Here is an 18,036-nt window from a genome sequence, read left to right on the forward strand (position 1 = left end):
TGGGAGGTGTCTATTTATTTGTCTGTCTGATAGAAATTCGTTAGCTGAAAGAATAGCAGGTGTAATATTCTTGTGAATAGGATACTTTAGAAAAAGCTGTTATCTGTGCTTACACTGTTCACTAAAATCCGAAAGTTTTGTTTTTACAATTTTTCTTGAATTTGATTCCATACTGGTTTCACCTTATTACTGCAATAGATATTAATATGAACCTCTCTAGCTCAGTTGGTAGAGCGTCAGCCTTTTAAGCTGGTGGTCAAGGGTTCGAGCCCCTTGGGAGGTGTCTATTTACTTGTCTGTCTGATAGAAATTCGTTAGCTGAAGAATAGTAGGTGTAATATTCTTGTGAATAGGATACTTTAGAAAAAGCTGTTATCTGTGCTTACACTGTTCACTAAAATCTGATTCGTGAAAGCGAAAGTTTTGTTTTTACAATTTTTCTTGAATTTGATTCCATACTGGTTTCACCTTATTACTGCAATAGATATTAATATGAACCTCTCTAGCTCAGTTGGTAGAGCGCCAGCCTTTTAAGCTGGTGGTCAAGGGTTCGAGCCCCTTGGGAGGTGTCTATTTATTTGTCTGTCTGATAGAAATTCGTTAGCTGAAAGAATAGCAGGTGTAATATTCTTGTGAATAGGATACTTTAGAAAAAGCTGTTATCTGTGCTTACACTGTTCACTAAAATCTGATTCGTGAAAGTGAAAGTTTTGTTTTTACAATTTTTCTTGAATTTGATTCCAATGGTTTCATTCCACTGTATAAGATATCAATATGAACCTCTCTAGCTCAGTTGGTAGAGCGCCAGCCTTTTAAGCTGGTGGTCAAGTGGCTCGAGTCTATTTATTTGTCTGTCTAATAGAAATTCGTTAGCTGAAGAATAGTAGGTGTAATATTCTTGTGAATAGGATACTTTAGAAAAAGCTGTTATCTGTGCTTACTGTTAGGTTCATAGCTTGGAAACACAAGTGAGGAAGAATTCTGAAATTACAACAAGATTATAAGAATCTTGAGGGGGCGAAAGGGCTTTTTGATGGTGGAATGAATGGAAGAAGACAGACTGAGTTCAGAAAGTTTGTTGGTGTGAAAATGCCAATTGGGACAGAAAATACAAACAAAAAAGGATAGAAAAGACAAGAACAACAGGAGAGGGCTTTGGCCTTGAACGGATCAAAAGGTAAATCAATAAGAAATATATCACTGTTGTCGCAATCGGAATGGCGTGAGGCTTTAAATCAAAAGGTCGAGGGTTCAAGAACCGGTAATTGCTTTTTTTCTTGACATCAAATGACACAACTTATGTTCTTTAAGCCGAAAACCCTACACGACCCCCTCCAGAACATAAGTTGTGCGAACCTGATCCAGTAAACACTTTTGATTGTGATGTTGCGGCCAATCCTCTTTTCAAAATAATGTGTTCCATCAATGAATATATTCTGGAAAATGAATTCTCAAGCAATTCATGAATTGTTGACAGCTGATGTGGGAGAGCACGAGAACGCAAGGAAAACCGTTTGACGGTTTTTTTCACAAAGTTGCAAAATTGATTCAAAATTGGCCTTTTTTCTTCGGTATCCCCTGTGATTTCTTTTCCTCTTTTCTGCAGTATTTTGAAACCACGGCAATTCTGTGTAAGATTCAAAGATTTTGGACTTTTTCACATAAACAAAATATAGTTGATTTTCTGAATCCTTCTGCCAGTTGAGTCGTCTTTTAAATGGTGGAGGTGGTTGATTTTGTGGAGTTGGAATTGGATTTTCTTTCAATGGGCGATTCCTCTTTCCCGAGTCGCTCCAAAGAGAGGCAAATCCTTTTAATATTCTCTAAGAATTGCGGCCATTCCTCATCAAGAAATTTGAGAAGTTGAAGTCCTACGCATCCTTCATCTTCAGACCACTTGTTAGGTTCATAGCTTGGAAACACAAGTGAGGAAGAATTCTGAAATTACAACAAGATTATAAGAATCTTGAGGGGGCGAAAGGGCTTTTTGATGGTGGAATGAATGGAAGAAGACAGACTGAGTTCAGAAAGTTTGTTGGTGTGAAAATGCAATTGGGACAGAAAATACAAACAAAAAAAGGATAGAAAAGACAAGAACAACAGGAGAGGGCTTTGGCCTTGAACGGATCAAAAGGTAAATCAATAAGAAAATATATCACTGTTGTCGCAATCGGAATGGCGTGAGGCTTTTAAATCAAAAGGTCGAGGTTCAAGAACCGGTAATTGCTTTTTTTCTTGACATCAAATGACACAACATTATGTTCTTTAAAGCCGAAAACCCTACACTTACACTGTTCACTAAAATCCGAAAGTTTTGTTTTTACAATTTTTCTTGAATTTGATTCCATACTGGTTTCACCTTATTACTGCAATAGATATTAATATGAACCTCTCTAGCTCAGTTGGTAGAGCGCCAGCCTTTTTAAGCTGGTGGTCAAGGGTTCGAGCCCCTTGGGGAGGTGTCTATTTACTTGTCTGTCTGATAGAAATTCGTTAGCTGAAGAATAGTAGGTGTAATATTCTTGTGAATAGGATACTTTAGAAAAAGCTGTTATCTGTGCTTACACTGTTCACTAAAATCTGATTCGTGAAAGCGAAAGTTTTGTTTTTTACAATTTTTCTTGAATTTGATTCCATACTGGTTTCACCTTATTACTGCAATAGATATTAATATGAACCTCTCTAGCTCAGTTGGTAGAGCGCCAGCCTTTTAAGCTGGTGGTCAAGGGTTCGAGCCCCTTGGGAGGTGTCTATTTATTTGTCTGTCTGATAGAAATTCGTTAGCTGAAAGAATAGCAGGTGTAATATTCTTGTGAATAGGATACTTTAGAAAAAGCTGTTATCCTGTGCTTACACTGTTCACTAAAATCTGATTCGTGAAAGTGAAAGTTTTGTTTTTACAATTTTTCTTGAATTTGATTCCAATGGTTTCATTCCACTGTATAAGATATCAATATGAACCTCTCTAGCTCAGTTGGTAGAGCGCCAGCCTTTTAAGCTGGTGGTCAAGTGGCTCGAGTCTATTTATTTGTCTGTCTAATAGAAATTCGTTAGCTGAAGAATAGTAGGTGTAATATTCTTGTGAATAGGATACTTTAGAAAAAGCTGTTATCTGTGCTTACACTGTTCACTAAAATCTGATTCGTTGAAAGTGAAAGTTTTGTTTTTACAATTTTTCTTGAATTTGATTCCAATGGTTTCATTCCACTGTATAAGATATCAATATGAACCTCTCTAGCTCAGTTGGTAGAGCGCCAGCCTTTTAAGCTGGTGGTCAAGTGGCTCGAGTCTATTTATTTGTCTGTCTAACAGAAATTCGTTAGCTGAAAGAATAGCCAGGTGTAATATTCTTGTGAATAGGATACTTTAGAAAAAGCTGTTATCTGTGCTTACACTATTCACTAAAATCTGATTCGTGAAAGCGAAAGTTTTGTTTTTACAATTTTTCTTGAATTTGATTCCATACTGGTTTCACCTTATTACTGCAATAGATATTAATATGAACCTCTCTAGCTCAGTTGGTAGAGCGCCAGCCTTTTAAGCTGGTGGTCAAGGGTTCGAGCCCCTTGGGAGGTGTCTATTTATTTGTCTGTCTGATAGAAATTCGTTAGCTGAAAGAATAGCAGGTGTAATATTCTTGTGAATAGGATACTTTAGAAAAAGCTGTTATCTGTGCTTACACTGTTCACTAAAATCTGATTCGTGAAAGCGAAAGTTTTGTTTTTACAATTTTTCTTGAATTTGATTCCATACTGGTTTCACCCTATTACTGCAATAGATATTAATATGAACCTCTCTAGCTCAGTTGGTAGAGCGCCAGCCTTTTAAGCTGGTGGTCAAGGGTTCGAGGCCCCTTGGGAGTGTGGTCTATTTATTTGTCTGTCTGATAGAAATTCGTTAGCTGAAAGAATAGCAGGTGTAGCTGAAAGAATAGCAGGTGTAATAGTTCTTGTGAATATGGATACTTTAGAAAAAGCTGTTATCTGTGCTTACACTGTTCACTAAAATCTGATTCGTGAAAGCGAAAGTTTTGTTTTTACAATTTTTCTTGAATTTGATTCCATACTGGTTTCACCTTATTACTGCAATAGATATTAATATGAACCTCTCTAGCTCAGTTGGTAGAGCGCCAGCCTTTTAAGCTGGTGGTCAAGGGTTCGAGCCCCTTGGGAGGTGGTCCTATTTTATTTGTCTGTCTGATAGAAATTCGTTAGCTGAAAGAATAGCAGGTGTAATATTCTTGGTGAATAGGATACTTTAGAAAAAGCTGTTATCTGTGCTTACACTGTTCACTAAAAATCTGATTCGTGAAAGCGAAAGTTTTGTTTTTACAATTTTTCTTGAATTTGATTCCATACTGGTTTCACCTTATTACTGCAATAGATATTAATATGAACCTCTCTAGCTCAGTTGGTAGAGCGTCAGCCTTTTAAGCTGGTGGTCAAGGGTTCGAGCCCCTTGGGAGGTGTCTATTTACTTGTCTGTCTGATAGAAATTCGTTAGCTGAAGAATAGTAGGTGTAATATTCTTGTGAATAGGATACTTTAGAAAAAGCTGTTATCTGTGCTTACACTGTTCACTAAAATCTGATTCGTGAAAGTGAAAGTTTTGTTTTTACAATTTTTCTTGAATTTGATTCCAATGGTTTCATTCCACTGTATAAGATATCAATATGAACCTCTCTAGCTCAGTTGGTAGAGCGCCAGCCTTTTAAGGCTGGTGGTCAAGTGGCTCGAGTCTATTTATTTGTCTGTCTAATAGAAATTCGTTAGCTGAAGAATAGTAGGTGTAATATTCTTGTGAATAGGATACTTTAGAAAAAAGCTGTTATCTGTGCTTACACTGTTCACTAAAATCTGATTCGTGGAAAGTGAAAGTTTTGTTTTTACAATTTTTCTTGAATTTGATTCCAATGGTTTCATTCCACTGTATAAGATATCAATATGAACCTCTCTAGCTCAGTTGGTAGAGCGCCAGCCTTTTAAGCTGGTGGGTCAATGACAAGAGATAGAGCTCGAGTCTATTTATTTGTCTGTATAACAGAAATTCGTTAGCTGAAAGAATAGCAGGTGGTAATATTCTTGTGAATAGGATACTTTAGAAAAAGCTGTTATCTGTGCTTACACTGTGCTTACACTATTCACTAAAATCTGATTCGTGAAAGCGAAAGTTTTGTTTTTACAATTTTTCTTGAATTTGATTCCATACTGGTTTCACCTTATTACTGCAATAGATATTAATATGAACCTCTCTAGCTCAGTTGGTAGAGCGCTAGCCTTTTAAGCTGGTGGTCAAGGGTTCGAGCCCCTTGGGAGGTGTCTATTTATTTGTCTGTCTGATAGAAATTCGTTAGCTGAAAGAATAGCAGGTGTAATATTCTTGTGAATAGGATACTTTAGAAAAAGCTGTTATCTGTGCTTACACTGTTCACTAAAATCTGATTCGTGAAAGCGAAAGTTTTGTTTTTACAATTTTTCTTGAATTTGATTCCATACTGGTTTCACCTTATTACTGCAATAGATATTAATATGAACCTCTCTAGCTCAGTTGGTAGAGCGCCAGCCTTTTAAGCTGGTGGTCAAGGGTTCGAGCCCCTTGGGAGGTGTCTATTTATTTGTCTGTCTGATAGAAATTCGTTAGCTGAAAGAATAGCAGGTGTAATATTCTTGTGAATAGGATACTTTAGAAAAAGCTGTTATCTGTGCTTACACTGTTCACTAAAATCTGATTCGTGAAAGCGAAAGTTTTGTTTTTACAATTTTTCTTGAATTTGATTCCATACTGGTTTCACCTTATTACTGCAATAGATATTAATATGAACCTCTCTAGCTCAGTTGGTAGATCGTCAGCCTTTTAAGCTGGTGGTCAAGGGTTCGAGCCCCTTGGGAGGTGTCTATTTACTTGTCTGTCTGATAGAAATTCGTTAGCTGAAGAATAGTAGGTGTAATATTCTTGTGAATAGGATACTTTAGAAAAAGCTGTTATCTGTGCTTACGCTGTTCACTAAAATCTGATTCGTGAAAGTGAAAGTTTTGTTTTTACAATTTTTCTTGAATTTGATTCCAATGGTTTCATTCCACTGTATAAGATATCAATATGAACCTCTCTAGCTCAGTTGGTAGAGCGCCAGCCTTTTAAGCTGGTGGTCAAGTGGCTCGAGTCTATTTATTTGTCTGTCTAATAGAAATTCGTTAGCTGAAAGAATAGCAGGTGTAATATTCTTGTGAATAGGATACTTTAGAAAAAGCTGTTATCTGTGCTTACACTATTCACTAAAATCTGATTCGTGAAAGCGAAAGTTTTGTTTTTACAATTTTTCTTGAATTTGATTCCATACTGGTTTCACCTTATTACTGCAATAGATATTAGTATGAACCTCTCTAGCTCAGTTGGTAGAGTGCCAGCCTTTTAAGCTGGTGGTCAAGGGTTCGAGCCCCTTGGGAGGTGTCTATTTATTTGTCTGTCTGATAGAAATTCGTTAGCTGAAAGAATAGCAGGTGTAATATTCTTGTGAATAGGATACTTTAGAAAAAGCTGTTATCTGTGCTTACACTGTTCACTAAAATCTGATTCGTGAAAGCGAAAGTTTTGTTTTTACAATTTTTCTTGAATTTGATTCCATACTGGTTTCACCTTATTACTGCAATAGATATTAATATGAACCTCTCTAGCTCAGTTGGTAGAGCGCCAGCCTTTTAAGCTGGTGGTCAAGGGTTCGAGCCCCTTGGGAGGTGTCTATTTATTTGTCTGTCTGATAGAAATTCGTTAGCTGAAAGAATAGCAGGTGTAATATTCTTGTGAATAGGATACTTTAGAAAAAGCTGTTATCTGTGCTTACACTGTTCACTAAAATCTGATTCGTGAAAGCGAAAGTTTTGTTTTTACAATTTTTCTTGAATTTGATTCCATACTGGTTTCACCTTATTACTGCAATAGATATTAATATGAACCTCTCTAGCTCAGTTGGTAGAGCGCCAGCCTTTTAAGCTGGTGGTCAAGGGTTCGAGCCCCTTGGGAGGTGTCTATTTATTTGTCTGTCTGATAGAAATTCGTTAGCTGAAAGAATAGCAGGTGTAATATTCTTGTGAATAGGATACTTTAGAAAAAGCTGTTATCTGTGCTTACACTGTTCTAAAATCTGATTCGTGAAAGCGAAAGTTTTGTTTTTACAATTTTTCTTGAATTTGATTCCAATGGTTTCATTCCACTGTATAAGATATCAATATGAACCTCTCTAGCTCAGTTGGTAGAGCGCCAGCCTTTTAAGCTGGTGGTCAAGTGGCTCGAGTCTATTTATTTGTCTGTCTGATAGAAATTCGTTAGCTGAAAGAATAGCAGGTGTAATATTCTTGTGAATAGGATACTTTAGAAAAAGCTGTTATCTGTGCTTACACTATTCACTAAAATCTGATTCGTGAAAGCGAAAGTTTTGTTTTTACAATTTTTCTTGAATTTGATTCCATACTGGTTTCACCTTATTACTGCAATAGATATTAATATGAACCTCTCTAGCTCAGTTGGTAGAGCGCCAGCCTTTTAAGCTGGTGGTCAAGTGGCTCGAGTCTATTTATTTGTCTGTCTGATAGAAATTCGTTAGCTGAAAGAATAGCAGGTGTAATATTCTTGTGAATAGGATACTTTAGAAAAAGCTGTTATCTGTGCTTACACTATTCACTAAAATCTGATTCGTGAAAGCGAAAGTTTTGTTTTTACAATTTTTCTTGAATTTGATTCCAATGGTTTCATTCCACTGTATAAGATATCAATGTGAACCTCTCTAGCTCAGTTGGTAGAGCGCCAGCCTTTTAAGCTGGTGGTCCAGTGGCTCGAGTCTATTTATTTGTCTGTCTGATAGAAATTCGTTAGCTGAAAGAATAGCAGGTGTAATATTCTTGTGAATAGGATACTTTAGAAAAAGCTGTTATCTGTGCTTACACTATTCACTAAAATCTGATTCGTGAAAGCGAAAGTTTTGTTTTTTACAATTTTTTCTTGAATTTGATTCCATACTGGTTTCACCTTATTACTGCAATAGATATTAATATGAACCTCTGTAGCTCAGTTGGTAGAGCGCCAGCCTTTTAAGCTGGTGGTCAAGGGTATTTGCCTGTCTGATAGAAATTCGTTAGCTGAAAGAATAGTAGGTGTAATTATTCTTGTGAATAGGATAATTTAGAAAAAGCTGTTATCTGTGCTTACACTGTTCACTAAAATCTGCTTCGTGAAAGCGAAAGTTTTGTTTTTACAATTTTTCTTGAATTTGATTCCATACTGGTTTCACCTTATTACTGCAATAGATATTAGTATGAACCTCTCTAGCTCAGTTGGTAGAGTGCCAGCCTTTTAAGCTGGTGGTCAAGGGTTCGAGCCCCTTGGGAGGTGTCTATTTATTTGTCTGTCTGATAGAAATTCGTTAGCTGAAAGAATAGCAGGTGTAATATTCTTGTGAATAGGATACTTTAGAAAAAGCTGTTATCTGTGCTTACACTGTTCACTAAAATCTGATTCGTGAAAGCGAAAGTTTTGTTTTTACAATTTTTCTTGAATTTGATTCCATACTGGTTTCACCTTATTACTGCAATAGATATTAATATGAACCTCTCTAGCTCAGTTGGTAGAGCGCCAGCCTTTTAAGCTGGTGGTCAAGGGTTCGAGCCCCTTGGGAGGTGTCTATTTATTTGTCTGTCTGATAGAAATTCGTTAGCTGAAAGAATAGCAGGTGTAATATTCTTGTGAATAGGATACTTTAGAAAAAGCTGTTATCTGTGCTTACACTGTTCACTAAAATCTGATTCGTGAAAGCGAAAGTTTTGTTTTTACAATTTTTCTTGAATTTGATTCCATACTGGTTTCACCTTATTACTGCAATAGATATTAATATGAACCTCTCTAGCTCAGTTGGTAGAGCGCCAGCCTTTTAAGCTGGTGGTCAAGGGTTCGAGCCCCTTGGGAGGTGTCTATTTATTTGTCTGTCTGATAGAAATTCGTTAGCTGAAAGAATAGCAGGTGTAATATTCTTGTGAATAGGATACTTTAGAAAAAGCTGTTATCTGTGCTTACACTGTTCTAAAATCTGATTCGTGAAAGCGAAAGTTTTGTTTTTACAATTTTTCTTGAATTTGATTCCAATGGTTTCATTCCACTGTATAAGATATCAATATGAACCTCTCTAGCTCAGTTGGTAGAGCGCCAGCCTTTTAAGCTGGTGGTCAAGTGGCTCGAGTCTATTTATTTGTCTGTCTGATAGAAATTCGTTAGCTGAAAGAATAGCAGGTGTAATATTCTTGTGAATAGGATACTTTAGAAAAAGCTGTTATCTGTGCTTACACTATTCACTAAAATCTGATTCGTGAAAGCGAAAGTTTTGTTTTTACAATTTTTCTTGAATTTGATTCCATACTGGTTTCACCTTATTACTGCAATAGATATTAATATGAACCTCTCTAGCTCAGTTGGTAGAGCGCCAGCCTTTTAAGCTGGTGGTCAAGTGGCTCGAGTCTATTTATTTGTCTGTCTGATAGAAATTCGTTAGCTGAAAGAATAGCAGGTGTAATATTCTTGTGAATAGGATACTTTAGAAAAAGCTGTTATCTGTGCTTACACTATTCACTAAAATCTGATTCGTGAAAGCGAAAGTTTTGTTTTTACAATTTTTCTTGAATTTGATTCCAATGGTTTCATTCCACTGTATAAGATATCAATGTGAACCTCTCTAGCTCAGTTGGTAGAGCGCCAGCCTTTTAAGCTGGTGGTCCAGTGGCTCGAGTCTATTTATTTGTCTGTCTGATAGAAATTCGTTAGCTGAAAGAATAGCAGGTGTAATATTCTTGTGAATAGGATACTTTAGAAAAAGCTGTTATCTGTGCTTACACTATTCACTAAAATCTGATTCGTGAAAGCGAAAGTTTTGTTTTTACAATTTTTCTTGAATTTGATTCCATACTGGTTTCACCTTATTACTGCAATAGATATTAATATGAACCTCTGTAGCTCAGTTGGTAGAGCGCCAGCCTTTTAAGCTGGTGGTCAAGGGTATTTGCCTGTCTGATAGAAATTCGTTAGCTGAAAGAATAGTAGGTGTAATTATTCTTGTGAATAGGATAATTTAGAAAAAGCTGTTATCTGTGCTTACACTGTTCACTAAAATCTGCTTCGTGAAAGCGAAAGTTTTGTTTTTACAATTTTTCTTGAATTTGATTCCATACTGGTTTCACCTTATTACTGCAATAGATATTAATATGAACCTCTCTAGCTCAGTTGGTAGAGCGCCAGCCTTTTAAGCTGGTGGTCAAGGGTTCGAGCCCCTTGGGAGGTGTCTATTTATTTGTCTGTCTGATAGAAATTCGTTAGCTGAAGAATAGCAGGTGTAATTGATGAGTTTCCTAGACTTCGGAGACGTGTCTCGTAACGCTGTCCCATACTCATGCTGGAACTTCGTCATTCTCAGTGCCCTTGGCTGTCAATTGGTTCTGTAAGCATCCAGATAGCCAGAAAGATTAAAATCACCCTTGTTTCACGCAGCCAACCACGATAATGATCTCTCTTGGTTCTCTATCAATGGCGACGTCCCCTTTGCATCTTTTGGCTAGTTTCAACCTCCATGATCCCCATTTCATTGGTATGCTAGCTCTCATCCTCATTTCATTGTATGGCATCTACTTCCTGCACCGTGTGATTCTCAGGTGCCTCAAGTACCCTTTTGTCGTTATTTTGTGTGTTTTTACTGTGTTCTTCGTTTACGTACTTCTTTTGAACTTCGTTGCGCCGTGGTTTTTTCCGTGCGCCACGTTTTTTATGGAGTCCCTAACAGCCATAATATCAGTATCATTGATTACCACCACAGCGTCCTACATCTTCTCCTCCTTCAACTTTTGTTGGTCTTGCACCCTTCTCCCTCTCCTTGCCACATTCACCTTGCCCACACTTTGGTTCGCGAATCTTAGCAATGGTCCGGTGAAGCGGAAACAAAGTTGTGGAAGTAATGATATCATCACATCATCCATCAATGTGGTTTCCATTGAAGATGCAACCAAACTGATCCGAGCGGCAATTGAACCCTTCGCCAACTTAACAACAACATCCCCAACAACACCAGCTAACATCCCAGTCGACGACATCCGAAATCTTGTCCGTGAGGAACTTCGCGCACTCCTGGCTCCATTGGAACAAACGCTACTCTCGGTTGCTACAACTATCACAGAGGCTCCAACTGCTACATTTATCTCTTTGGGTTTGGAAGACCTTGCCGAAAGAATTGAAGAAATCAGTACGACCATCCGCCCACATACCACAGAACCAGCTTCCCAATCATCGCCCCTCATCCCTCACAACCCCATCTCAGAAACCTCCATCCAACCTACACCAAAACAGTCCGAAGTTCACCCTTCACACCTCCCCTCCAACTTTTTCGACGCCTTAGCCGACGACGACGCTCTCTCAGTCGTAGAACACGAGGATATTGAGGTAGAGGAAGCTGCAAATGCAAAGTTTTCCAATATTCGCCAGAAGACATCCAAAGGTAAACGAGTGACCATAAATCTAGCGGCAAAAGATCCATTACCCGAGGAACTGCAGAAGGAACTGGCAACATTATCCGAAGCGGAGCTGCTGGATAAGTTGCGGAAACGAGAAGCTGAAAGACGACTTGCAGAACGTGCCCCTGAGTTTTTAACGGATGAAGAAAAGAAGTTGTCTATGGACCAGCTCCATCGAAAGTGGAAAATTGAGAGACAACGTCGAATGGCAGAAAAGGAAATGCTGCGTACTTCAGACTTTGAACCTCTAGGTGAGCTCACGGCAGAACAAAAGCTGTTGCCACGCCGAGATGTCCAGCGAATTGTCAGTAACCGGAAGAATCAGGTGTGGGCACAGTCTATGAAGGCCCGAGGGATTGAAGTCTTCCAGTGCGACGTTTGTAATCAGCTGTACACTGAAACAAGAGGAAAACACCAATGCCTGCAAACTCGGTGGCGTGCCGATGGCTCAAACCCAGCAGTTTCCCGTAACCTAGTTGTTACCCAATCACCTGGCGGCCTCCGGCTGCGAGCTACCACCGTAACCGACCCAACTGAGCTAGAAGCGAATCTAAAAAAACTCCAAGCAGCTAAAGAGAATGAGGAGGCAACTAAGCGCATCCTAGCACCATGTCCTACTGAGGCATCCTCTTCCACCACTGATGTTGCCATGTCCAACACCTCCTCGGCAGAATCCCCAACGCAGTGTATATTTCGTACCCACTCTGTTGACGGTCCTCAGTGACATCATCCAATGCTTTTTCAGCTATTCTCACGCCCTATTTTCCACTATACAGTCCTCATTTTGTGCCCCTCTCTCTTCCGCCCTATCTTTTTTCAATAACTCATCATGCCACGACTTCGTCAATCAACTCCAATTCATTGAGTTTTCCAATCGTTCATCCACCTTTCTAGCATTAGTTGACTCCGGCTCCCAACTCAACATCATCTCTCACTTACTACTGCCCTTTCTCGAATACAAACCCTGTTCTTCCCCCATCCGTGCTCTTCACGGGGTGGGAGGGAAGGCAAATGACGTCTGCAAATGGATTGATCTTCCCGTTGATCTCCCTAATAGCAATACTATCAATTTGAAGTGTGCCGTAGTAACCAACTTACCATGCGTTGCATTATTTGGCTTGCCGTTTCTAAATCAACTTCATGCTGTTCATGACATTCGGAATCGCATCCTCAATACATCACATGGGCCAATACCACTCACCACTCCTCCGACTATTTCACCTCCCACAGCTTTCAGTGTTACTGTTAACGACACAGCAATCAATCTTGACTTTTCAGATGCTAATATCACTGACGCGCAACAAGAAGAAATCCGTCAATTATTGCTCGAGTATGACGACCTTTGGAGGAGCGCGCGGGAAGGAAAAGTTCGTCAAATCGAGCACCGCATCCGTCTCACGAGTGAGCGGCCAGTGGTCATGCGCCCAAGGCTAATAACGGACGAACAGAAGAAGATTGTGGCGACAGAAGTTGCTAGAATGCTAGATGTAGGAGTCATTCGGCCAAGTAATTCATCATATGCCTCAGAAGTCGTTCTCGCCCCAAAGCCCAATGGAGCGTGGCGGTTTTGCGTTGACTTTAGGGCATTGAACAAACTCACGATAAAAGACCGATACCCTCTCCCGCGAATCAACGACCTTATCCACGCCATTAAAGGATCTAAGTTCTTTGTAGCACTTGACTTGCGTTCGGGTTATTGGCAGGTTCCAATGGCAGCTGACTCAATAAAATACACCGCTTTCCGGTGTTTCATGGGGCTCTTCGAGTTTGTGAGAATGCCATTTGGACTCACCAATGCGCCCGCTACCTTTCAGAGGATGATGGATTTCTTGTTTGGGGATTTGCGGTTTTCAGGGGTTTTAGCTTACCTTGACGACATCCTCATCCACTCGACGACGTTTGCGCAGACCTTGGAGAAGTTGAGGACGGTTTTGGGACGCCTTCGGGTGGTTGACCACTATGCGGAACTGCTCAGCCCCGTCTTTGACCTGCTTCGAAACCACAAGAACACTAAGCGCCAGAACAAGCTCATATCCGTCGTCTGGACAGAAGAGCACAGTTCAGCAGTCCGGCATGCAATTGAACGGCTAGCCGCGGCAACCTTGGAAATTCCAGCGGAACAAGATGAATTCATGGTTGAAACTGATGCGTCAGGAAAGGCAATCGCAGCGGCCTTACACGTGAAGCAAGGCAATGGGTGGAAGCCAATGGAATTTTACTCAAAAACGTTATCCCCAACCCAACGACACTGGCCAGCCCGCGAACGAGAGGCATATGCAATTGTAAGAGCACTTCAAAAGTTCGACCATTACTTGCGTGGACGCTCGTTTGTGGTTCACACCGACCACCAAAGCCTGAAATGGATGATGGACTGCCCGAAAGGGAAGATTGCGCGGTGGGCAAGTGCTCTGGCCGAGTATGATATGCAGATTTACCACAAAAGTGGCAAAGAGCTCCTCCATATCGACTTTCTTTCGCGATTCCTGGACGACGAAGATGACGGTATCCTCACAGACCGGATGTGTTTCTTCACGTCCACTACTCCGATCCCGTCCCTTGAAGAAATCCTTAACGCCCAAAAATCAGAACCCCCTCCAACGCAACGAAACTTCACGCGCAAAGACGGTGTAATCTACTATCATGGCCTCTTGTATGTTCCTCCCTCCCATAGGGTCCAAATCATCGCTGCTTGCCACTCAATTGCCCCATTCCATCACCCGGGAATAAAGAAAACGAAGGCCACCATTATGCGCACATTCAACTGGCCACAGCTGCATCAAGACGTTGCATCATACCTCCATTCTTGTCTGTTCTGTCGTCGCTGCCGCTCGGGAGCAGAGCGTTTGCAGGGATTGCTGCGATCCCATCCAATTCCTGGGGCATTTGACGCCGTCTACATCGACTTTTGGCAGTGTTCCTACCACCAACAACACCACACTGTCCTGACCATGATAGACCAATGCACTAAATGGGTCGAGTGCGTTGCTCTTGGCTCTAAAACGGCAGAATCGGTAGCATCTGCCCTCCTTCATTCCTGGATCTACCGGTTTGGCGCCCCCAAAACACTAATCTCCGACAATGACCCGTCCTTCTGCAATGCCCTGTTGAATAAGCTCTCAGCCCGCCTGGGAATAACACGACTAACTTCTACCGTTTACCACCCTGAAGGGAACGCAGTGATTGAGTCATTCCATCGCACATTAAATGTGGGGCTCCGCCACATTGACAAGTCCGTCCCTTTCTCAGAAGCCCTTGGACTTGTCTTGTTCGGATATCGCTCTACCATTCATTCAACTACGGGGCATTCGCCTGCCTACCTCGCACATGGAGTGGATCCTAGACTACCCTCCGACAATGACTGGCGCATGGAGACGAACTTGCTAGAGAGCGAGCGGTTGAAGTTTCTGTCGTTGTTGCGGTTGGATGTGCAGCTGCAAGCTCAGGCATTAGTGAGTCGACAGAATCAGAAAAAAAACGCTGAGCGACAACCAACTACGTTCGAGGAAGGTCAACTGCTGCTTTGCCGAGTAATTCCTCTTCAGCAACTTCAGTATAAAACCGCGTTTTACAAAGCCTCCCCCCGCTGGACACTGCCATACCGGGTTATTCGAGTTCTTCCATCAAAAACAACGGCAATCGTCAAGTCATTGATCACCACCCACCTGCGACAAATCCACATTCAGGATGCTCAATTCATCACCCCGCCTCAAGGTGAAGTACAAGAGCGCGAACGGCTTGACTTGGTACAAAAGGAGGCATCCAGCATGTACAACCCCGAGCAATGCAAGGAAATTATCGAAAAGTTCTTCGAAAAAATCGAGTATCCTCAAACCTCGGTCACAACGGAGACCCGAAAGCGCCCGCGTGTCGAAGTCTGATGGGGCGGTGATGAGTTTCCTAGACTTCGGAGACGTGTCTCGTAACGCTGTCCCATACTCATGCTGGAACTTCGTCATTCTCAGTGCCCTTGGCTGTCAATTGGTTCTGTAAGCATCCAGATAGCCAGAAAGATTAAAATCACCCTTGTTTCACGCAGCCAACCACGATAATGATCTCTCTTGGTTCTCTATCAATGGCGACGTCCCCTTTGCATCTTTTGGCTAGTTTCAACCTCCATGATCCCCATTTCATTGGTATGCTAGCTCTCATCCTCATTTCATTGTATGGCATCTACTTCCTGCACCGTGTGATTCTCAGGTGCCTCAAGTACCCTTTTGTCGTTATTTTGTGTGTTTTTACTGTGTTCTTCGTTTACGTACTTCTTTTGAACTTCGTGGTTTTTTCCGTGCGCCACGTTTTTTATGGAGTCCCTAACAGCCATAATATCAGTATCATTGATTACCACCACAGCGTCCTACATCTTCTCCTCCTTCAACTTTTGTTGGTCTTGCACCCTTCTCCCTCTCCTTGCCACATTCACCTTGCCCACACTTTGGTTCGCGAATCTTAGCAGTAATATTCTTGTGAATAGGATACTTTAGAAAAAGCTGTTATCTGTACTTACACTATTCACTAAAATCTGATTCGTGAAAGCGAAAGTTTTGTTTTTACAATTTTTCTTGAATTTGATTCCAATGGTTTCATTCCACTGTATAAGATATCAATATGAACCTCTCTAGCTCAGTTGGTAGAGCGCCAGCCTTTTAAGCTGGTGGTCAAGTGGCTCGAGTCTATTTATTTGTCTGTCTGATAGAAATTCGTTAGCTGAAAGAATAGCAGGTGTAATATTCTTGTGAATAGGATACTTTAGAAAAAGCTGTTACTATTCACTAAAATCTGGAAAGCGAAAGTTTTGTTTTTACAATTTTTCTTGAATTTGATTCCATACTGGTTTCACCTTATTACTGCAATAGATATTAATATAAACCTCTCTAGCTCAGTTGGTAGATCGTCAGCCTTTTAAGCTGGTGGTCAAGGGTTCGAGCCACTTGGGAGGTGTCTATTTACTTGTCTGTCTGATAGAAATTCGTTAGCTGAAGAATAGTAGGTGTAATATTCTTGTGAATAGGATACTTTAGAAAAAGCTGTTATCTGTGCTTACACTGTTCACTAAAATCTGATTCGTGAAAGCGAAAGTTTTGTTTTCACAATTTTTCTTGAATTTGATTCCATAATGGTTTCATTCCCCTAATTACTGTATTAGATATCAATATGAACCTCTCTAGCTCAGTTGGTAGAGCGCCAGCCTTTTAAGCTGGTGGTCAAGTGGCTCGAGTCTATTTATTTGTCTGTCTAATAGAAATTCGTTAGCTGAAAGAATAGCAGGTGTAATATTCTTGTGAATAGGATACTTTAGAAAAAGCTGTTATCTGTGCTTACACTATTCACTAAAATCTGATTCGTGAAAGCGAAAGTTTTGTTTTTACAATTTTTCTTGAATTTAATTCCATACTGGTTTCACCTTATTACTGCAATAGATATTAATATGAACCTCTCTAGCTCAGTTGGTAGAGCGCCAGCCTTTTAAGCTGGTGGTCAAGGGTTCGAGCCCCTTGGGAGGTGTCTATTTATTTGTCTGTCTGATAGAAATTCGTTAGCTGAAAGAATAGCAGGTGTAATATTCTTGTGAATAGGATACTTTAGAAAAAGCTGTTATCTGTGCTTACACTGTTCACTAAAATCTGATTCGTGAAAGCGAAAGTTTTGTTTTTACAATTTTTCTTGAATTTGATTCCATACTGGTTTCACCTTATTACTGCAATAGATATTAATATGAACCTCTCTAGCTCAGTTGGTAGAGCGCCAGCCTTTTAAGCTGGTGGTCAAGGGTTCGAGCCCCTTGGGAGGTGTCTATTTATTTGTCTGTCTGATAGAAATTCGTTAGCTGAAAGAATAGCAGGTGTAATATTCTTGTGAATAGGATACTTTAGAAAAAGCTGTTATCTGTGCTTACACTGTTCACTAAAATCTGATTCGTGAAAGCGAAAGTTTTGTTTTTACAATTTTTCTTGAATTTGATTCCATACTGGTTTCACCTTATTACTGCAATAGATATTAATATGAACCTCTCTAGCTCAGTTGGTAGATCGTCAGCCTTTTAAGCTGGTGGTCAAGGGTTCGAGCCCCTTGGGAGGTGTCTATTTACTTGTCTGTCTGATAGAAATTCGTTAGCTGAAGAATAGTAGGTGTAATATTCTTGTGAATAGGATACTTTAGAAAAAGCTGTTATCTGTGCTTACACTGTTCACTAAAATCTGATTCGTGAAAGCGAAAGTTTTGTTTTCACAATTTTTCTTGAATTTGATTCCATACTGGTTTCACCTTATTACTGCAATAGATATTAATATGAACCTCTCTAGCTCAGTTGGTAGAGCGCCAGCCTTTTAAGCTGGTGGTCAAGGGTTCGAGCCCCTTGGGAGGTGTCTATTTATTTGTCTGTCTGATAGAAATTCGTTAGCTGAAAGAATAGCAGGTGTAATATTCTTGTGAATAGGATACTTTAGAAAAAGCTGTTATCTGTGCTTACACTGTTCACTAAAATCCGAAAGTTTTGTTTTTACAA

The 18,036-nt window shown here is 40.2% G+C and overlaps 18 non-coding genes across 18 annotated transcripts; all 18 read left to right on the forward strand.

Moving 5' to 3' along the window:
- The first annotated feature begins 210 nt into the window (after positions 1–210).
- On the forward strand, positions 211–283 carry Trnak-uuu (transfer RNA lysine (anticodon UUU)). The gene has a single exon. It is a non-coding gene; the product is annotated as a tRNA-Lys (tRNA).
- Positions 284–496: 213 nt separating this feature from the next.
- On the forward strand, positions 497–569 carry Trnak-uuu (transfer RNA lysine (anticodon UUU)). The gene has a single exon. It is a non-coding gene; the product is annotated as a tRNA-Lys (tRNA).
- Positions 570–2,676: 2,107 nt separating this feature from the next.
- Positions 2,677–2,749, forward strand: Trnak-uuu (transfer RNA lysine (anticodon UUU)). Its single transcript has one exon. It is a non-coding gene; the product is annotated as a tRNA-Lys (tRNA).
- A 754-nt stretch (positions 2,750–3,503) lies between these two features.
- On the forward strand, positions 3,504–3,576 carry Trnak-uuu (transfer RNA lysine (anticodon UUU)). The gene has a single exon. It is a non-coding gene; the product is annotated as a tRNA-Lys (tRNA).
- Positions 3,577–4,103: 527 nt separating this feature from the next.
- Trnak-uuu (transfer RNA lysine (anticodon UUU)) lies at positions 4,104–4,176 on the forward strand. Its single transcript has one exon. It is a non-coding gene; the product is annotated as a tRNA-Lys (tRNA).
- Positions 4,177–4,395: 219 nt separating this feature from the next.
- On the forward strand, positions 4,396–4,468 carry Trnak-uuu (transfer RNA lysine (anticodon UUU)). Its single transcript has one exon. It is a non-coding gene; the product is annotated as a tRNA-Lys (tRNA).
- A 777-nt stretch (positions 4,469–5,245) lies between these two features.
- Trnak-uuu (transfer RNA lysine (anticodon UUU)) lies at positions 5,246–5,318 on the forward strand. The gene has a single exon. It is a non-coding gene; the product is annotated as a tRNA-Lys (tRNA).
- Positions 5,319–5,532: 214 nt separating this feature from the next.
- Trnak-uuu (transfer RNA lysine (anticodon UUU)) lies at positions 5,533–5,605 on the forward strand. The gene has a single exon. It is a non-coding gene; the product is annotated as a tRNA-Lys (tRNA).
- A 769-nt stretch (positions 5,606–6,374) lies between these two features.
- Positions 6,375–6,447, forward strand: Trnak-uuu (transfer RNA lysine (anticodon UUU)). The gene has a single exon. It is a non-coding gene; the product is annotated as a tRNA-Lys (tRNA).
- A 214-nt stretch (positions 6,448–6,661) lies between these two features.
- Positions 6,662–6,734, forward strand: Trnak-uuu (transfer RNA lysine (anticodon UUU)). Its single transcript has one exon. It is a non-coding gene; the product is annotated as a tRNA-Lys (tRNA).
- Positions 6,735–6,948: 214 nt separating this feature from the next.
- Trnak-uuu (transfer RNA lysine (anticodon UUU)) lies at positions 6,949–7,021 on the forward strand. Its single transcript has one exon. It is a non-coding gene; the product is annotated as a tRNA-Lys (tRNA).
- Positions 7,022–8,309: 1,288 nt separating this feature from the next.
- On the forward strand, positions 8,310–8,382 carry Trnak-uuu (transfer RNA lysine (anticodon UUU)). The gene has a single exon. It is a non-coding gene; the product is annotated as a tRNA-Lys (tRNA).
- Positions 8,383–8,596: 214 nt separating this feature from the next.
- Positions 8,597–8,669, forward strand: Trnak-uuu (transfer RNA lysine (anticodon UUU)). The gene has a single exon. It is a non-coding gene; the product is annotated as a tRNA-Lys (tRNA).
- A 214-nt stretch (positions 8,670–8,883) lies between these two features.
- Trnak-uuu (transfer RNA lysine (anticodon UUU)) lies at positions 8,884–8,956 on the forward strand. The gene has a single exon. It is a non-coding gene; the product is annotated as a tRNA-Lys (tRNA).
- A 1,286-nt stretch (positions 8,957–10,242) lies between these two features.
- Trnak-uuu (transfer RNA lysine (anticodon UUU)) lies at positions 10,243–10,315 on the forward strand. Its single transcript has one exon. It is a non-coding gene; the product is annotated as a tRNA-Lys (tRNA).
- A 6,648-nt stretch (positions 10,316–16,963) lies between these two features.
- Positions 16,964–17,036, forward strand: Trnak-uuu (transfer RNA lysine (anticodon UUU)). Its single transcript has one exon. It is a non-coding gene; the product is annotated as a tRNA-Lys (tRNA).
- A 214-nt stretch (positions 17,037–17,250) lies between these two features.
- Trnak-uuu (transfer RNA lysine (anticodon UUU)) lies at positions 17,251–17,323 on the forward strand. Its single transcript has one exon. It is a non-coding gene; the product is annotated as a tRNA-Lys (tRNA).
- Positions 17,324–17,823: 500 nt separating this feature from the next.
- On the forward strand, positions 17,824–17,896 carry Trnak-uuu (transfer RNA lysine (anticodon UUU)). The gene has a single exon. It is a non-coding gene; the product is annotated as a tRNA-Lys (tRNA).
- Positions 17,897–18,036: the final 140 nt, after the last annotated feature.

This window comes from Condylostylus longicornis, unplaced genomic scaffold (assembly GCF_029603195.1).
Source record: "Condylostylus longicornis isolate FDR11 unplaced genomic scaffold, ASM2960319v2 ptg000532l, whole genome shotgun sequence".
Classification (NCBI taxonomy): domain Eukaryota; kingdom Metazoa; phylum Arthropoda; class Insecta; order Diptera; family Dolichopodidae; genus Condylostylus; species Condylostylus longicornis.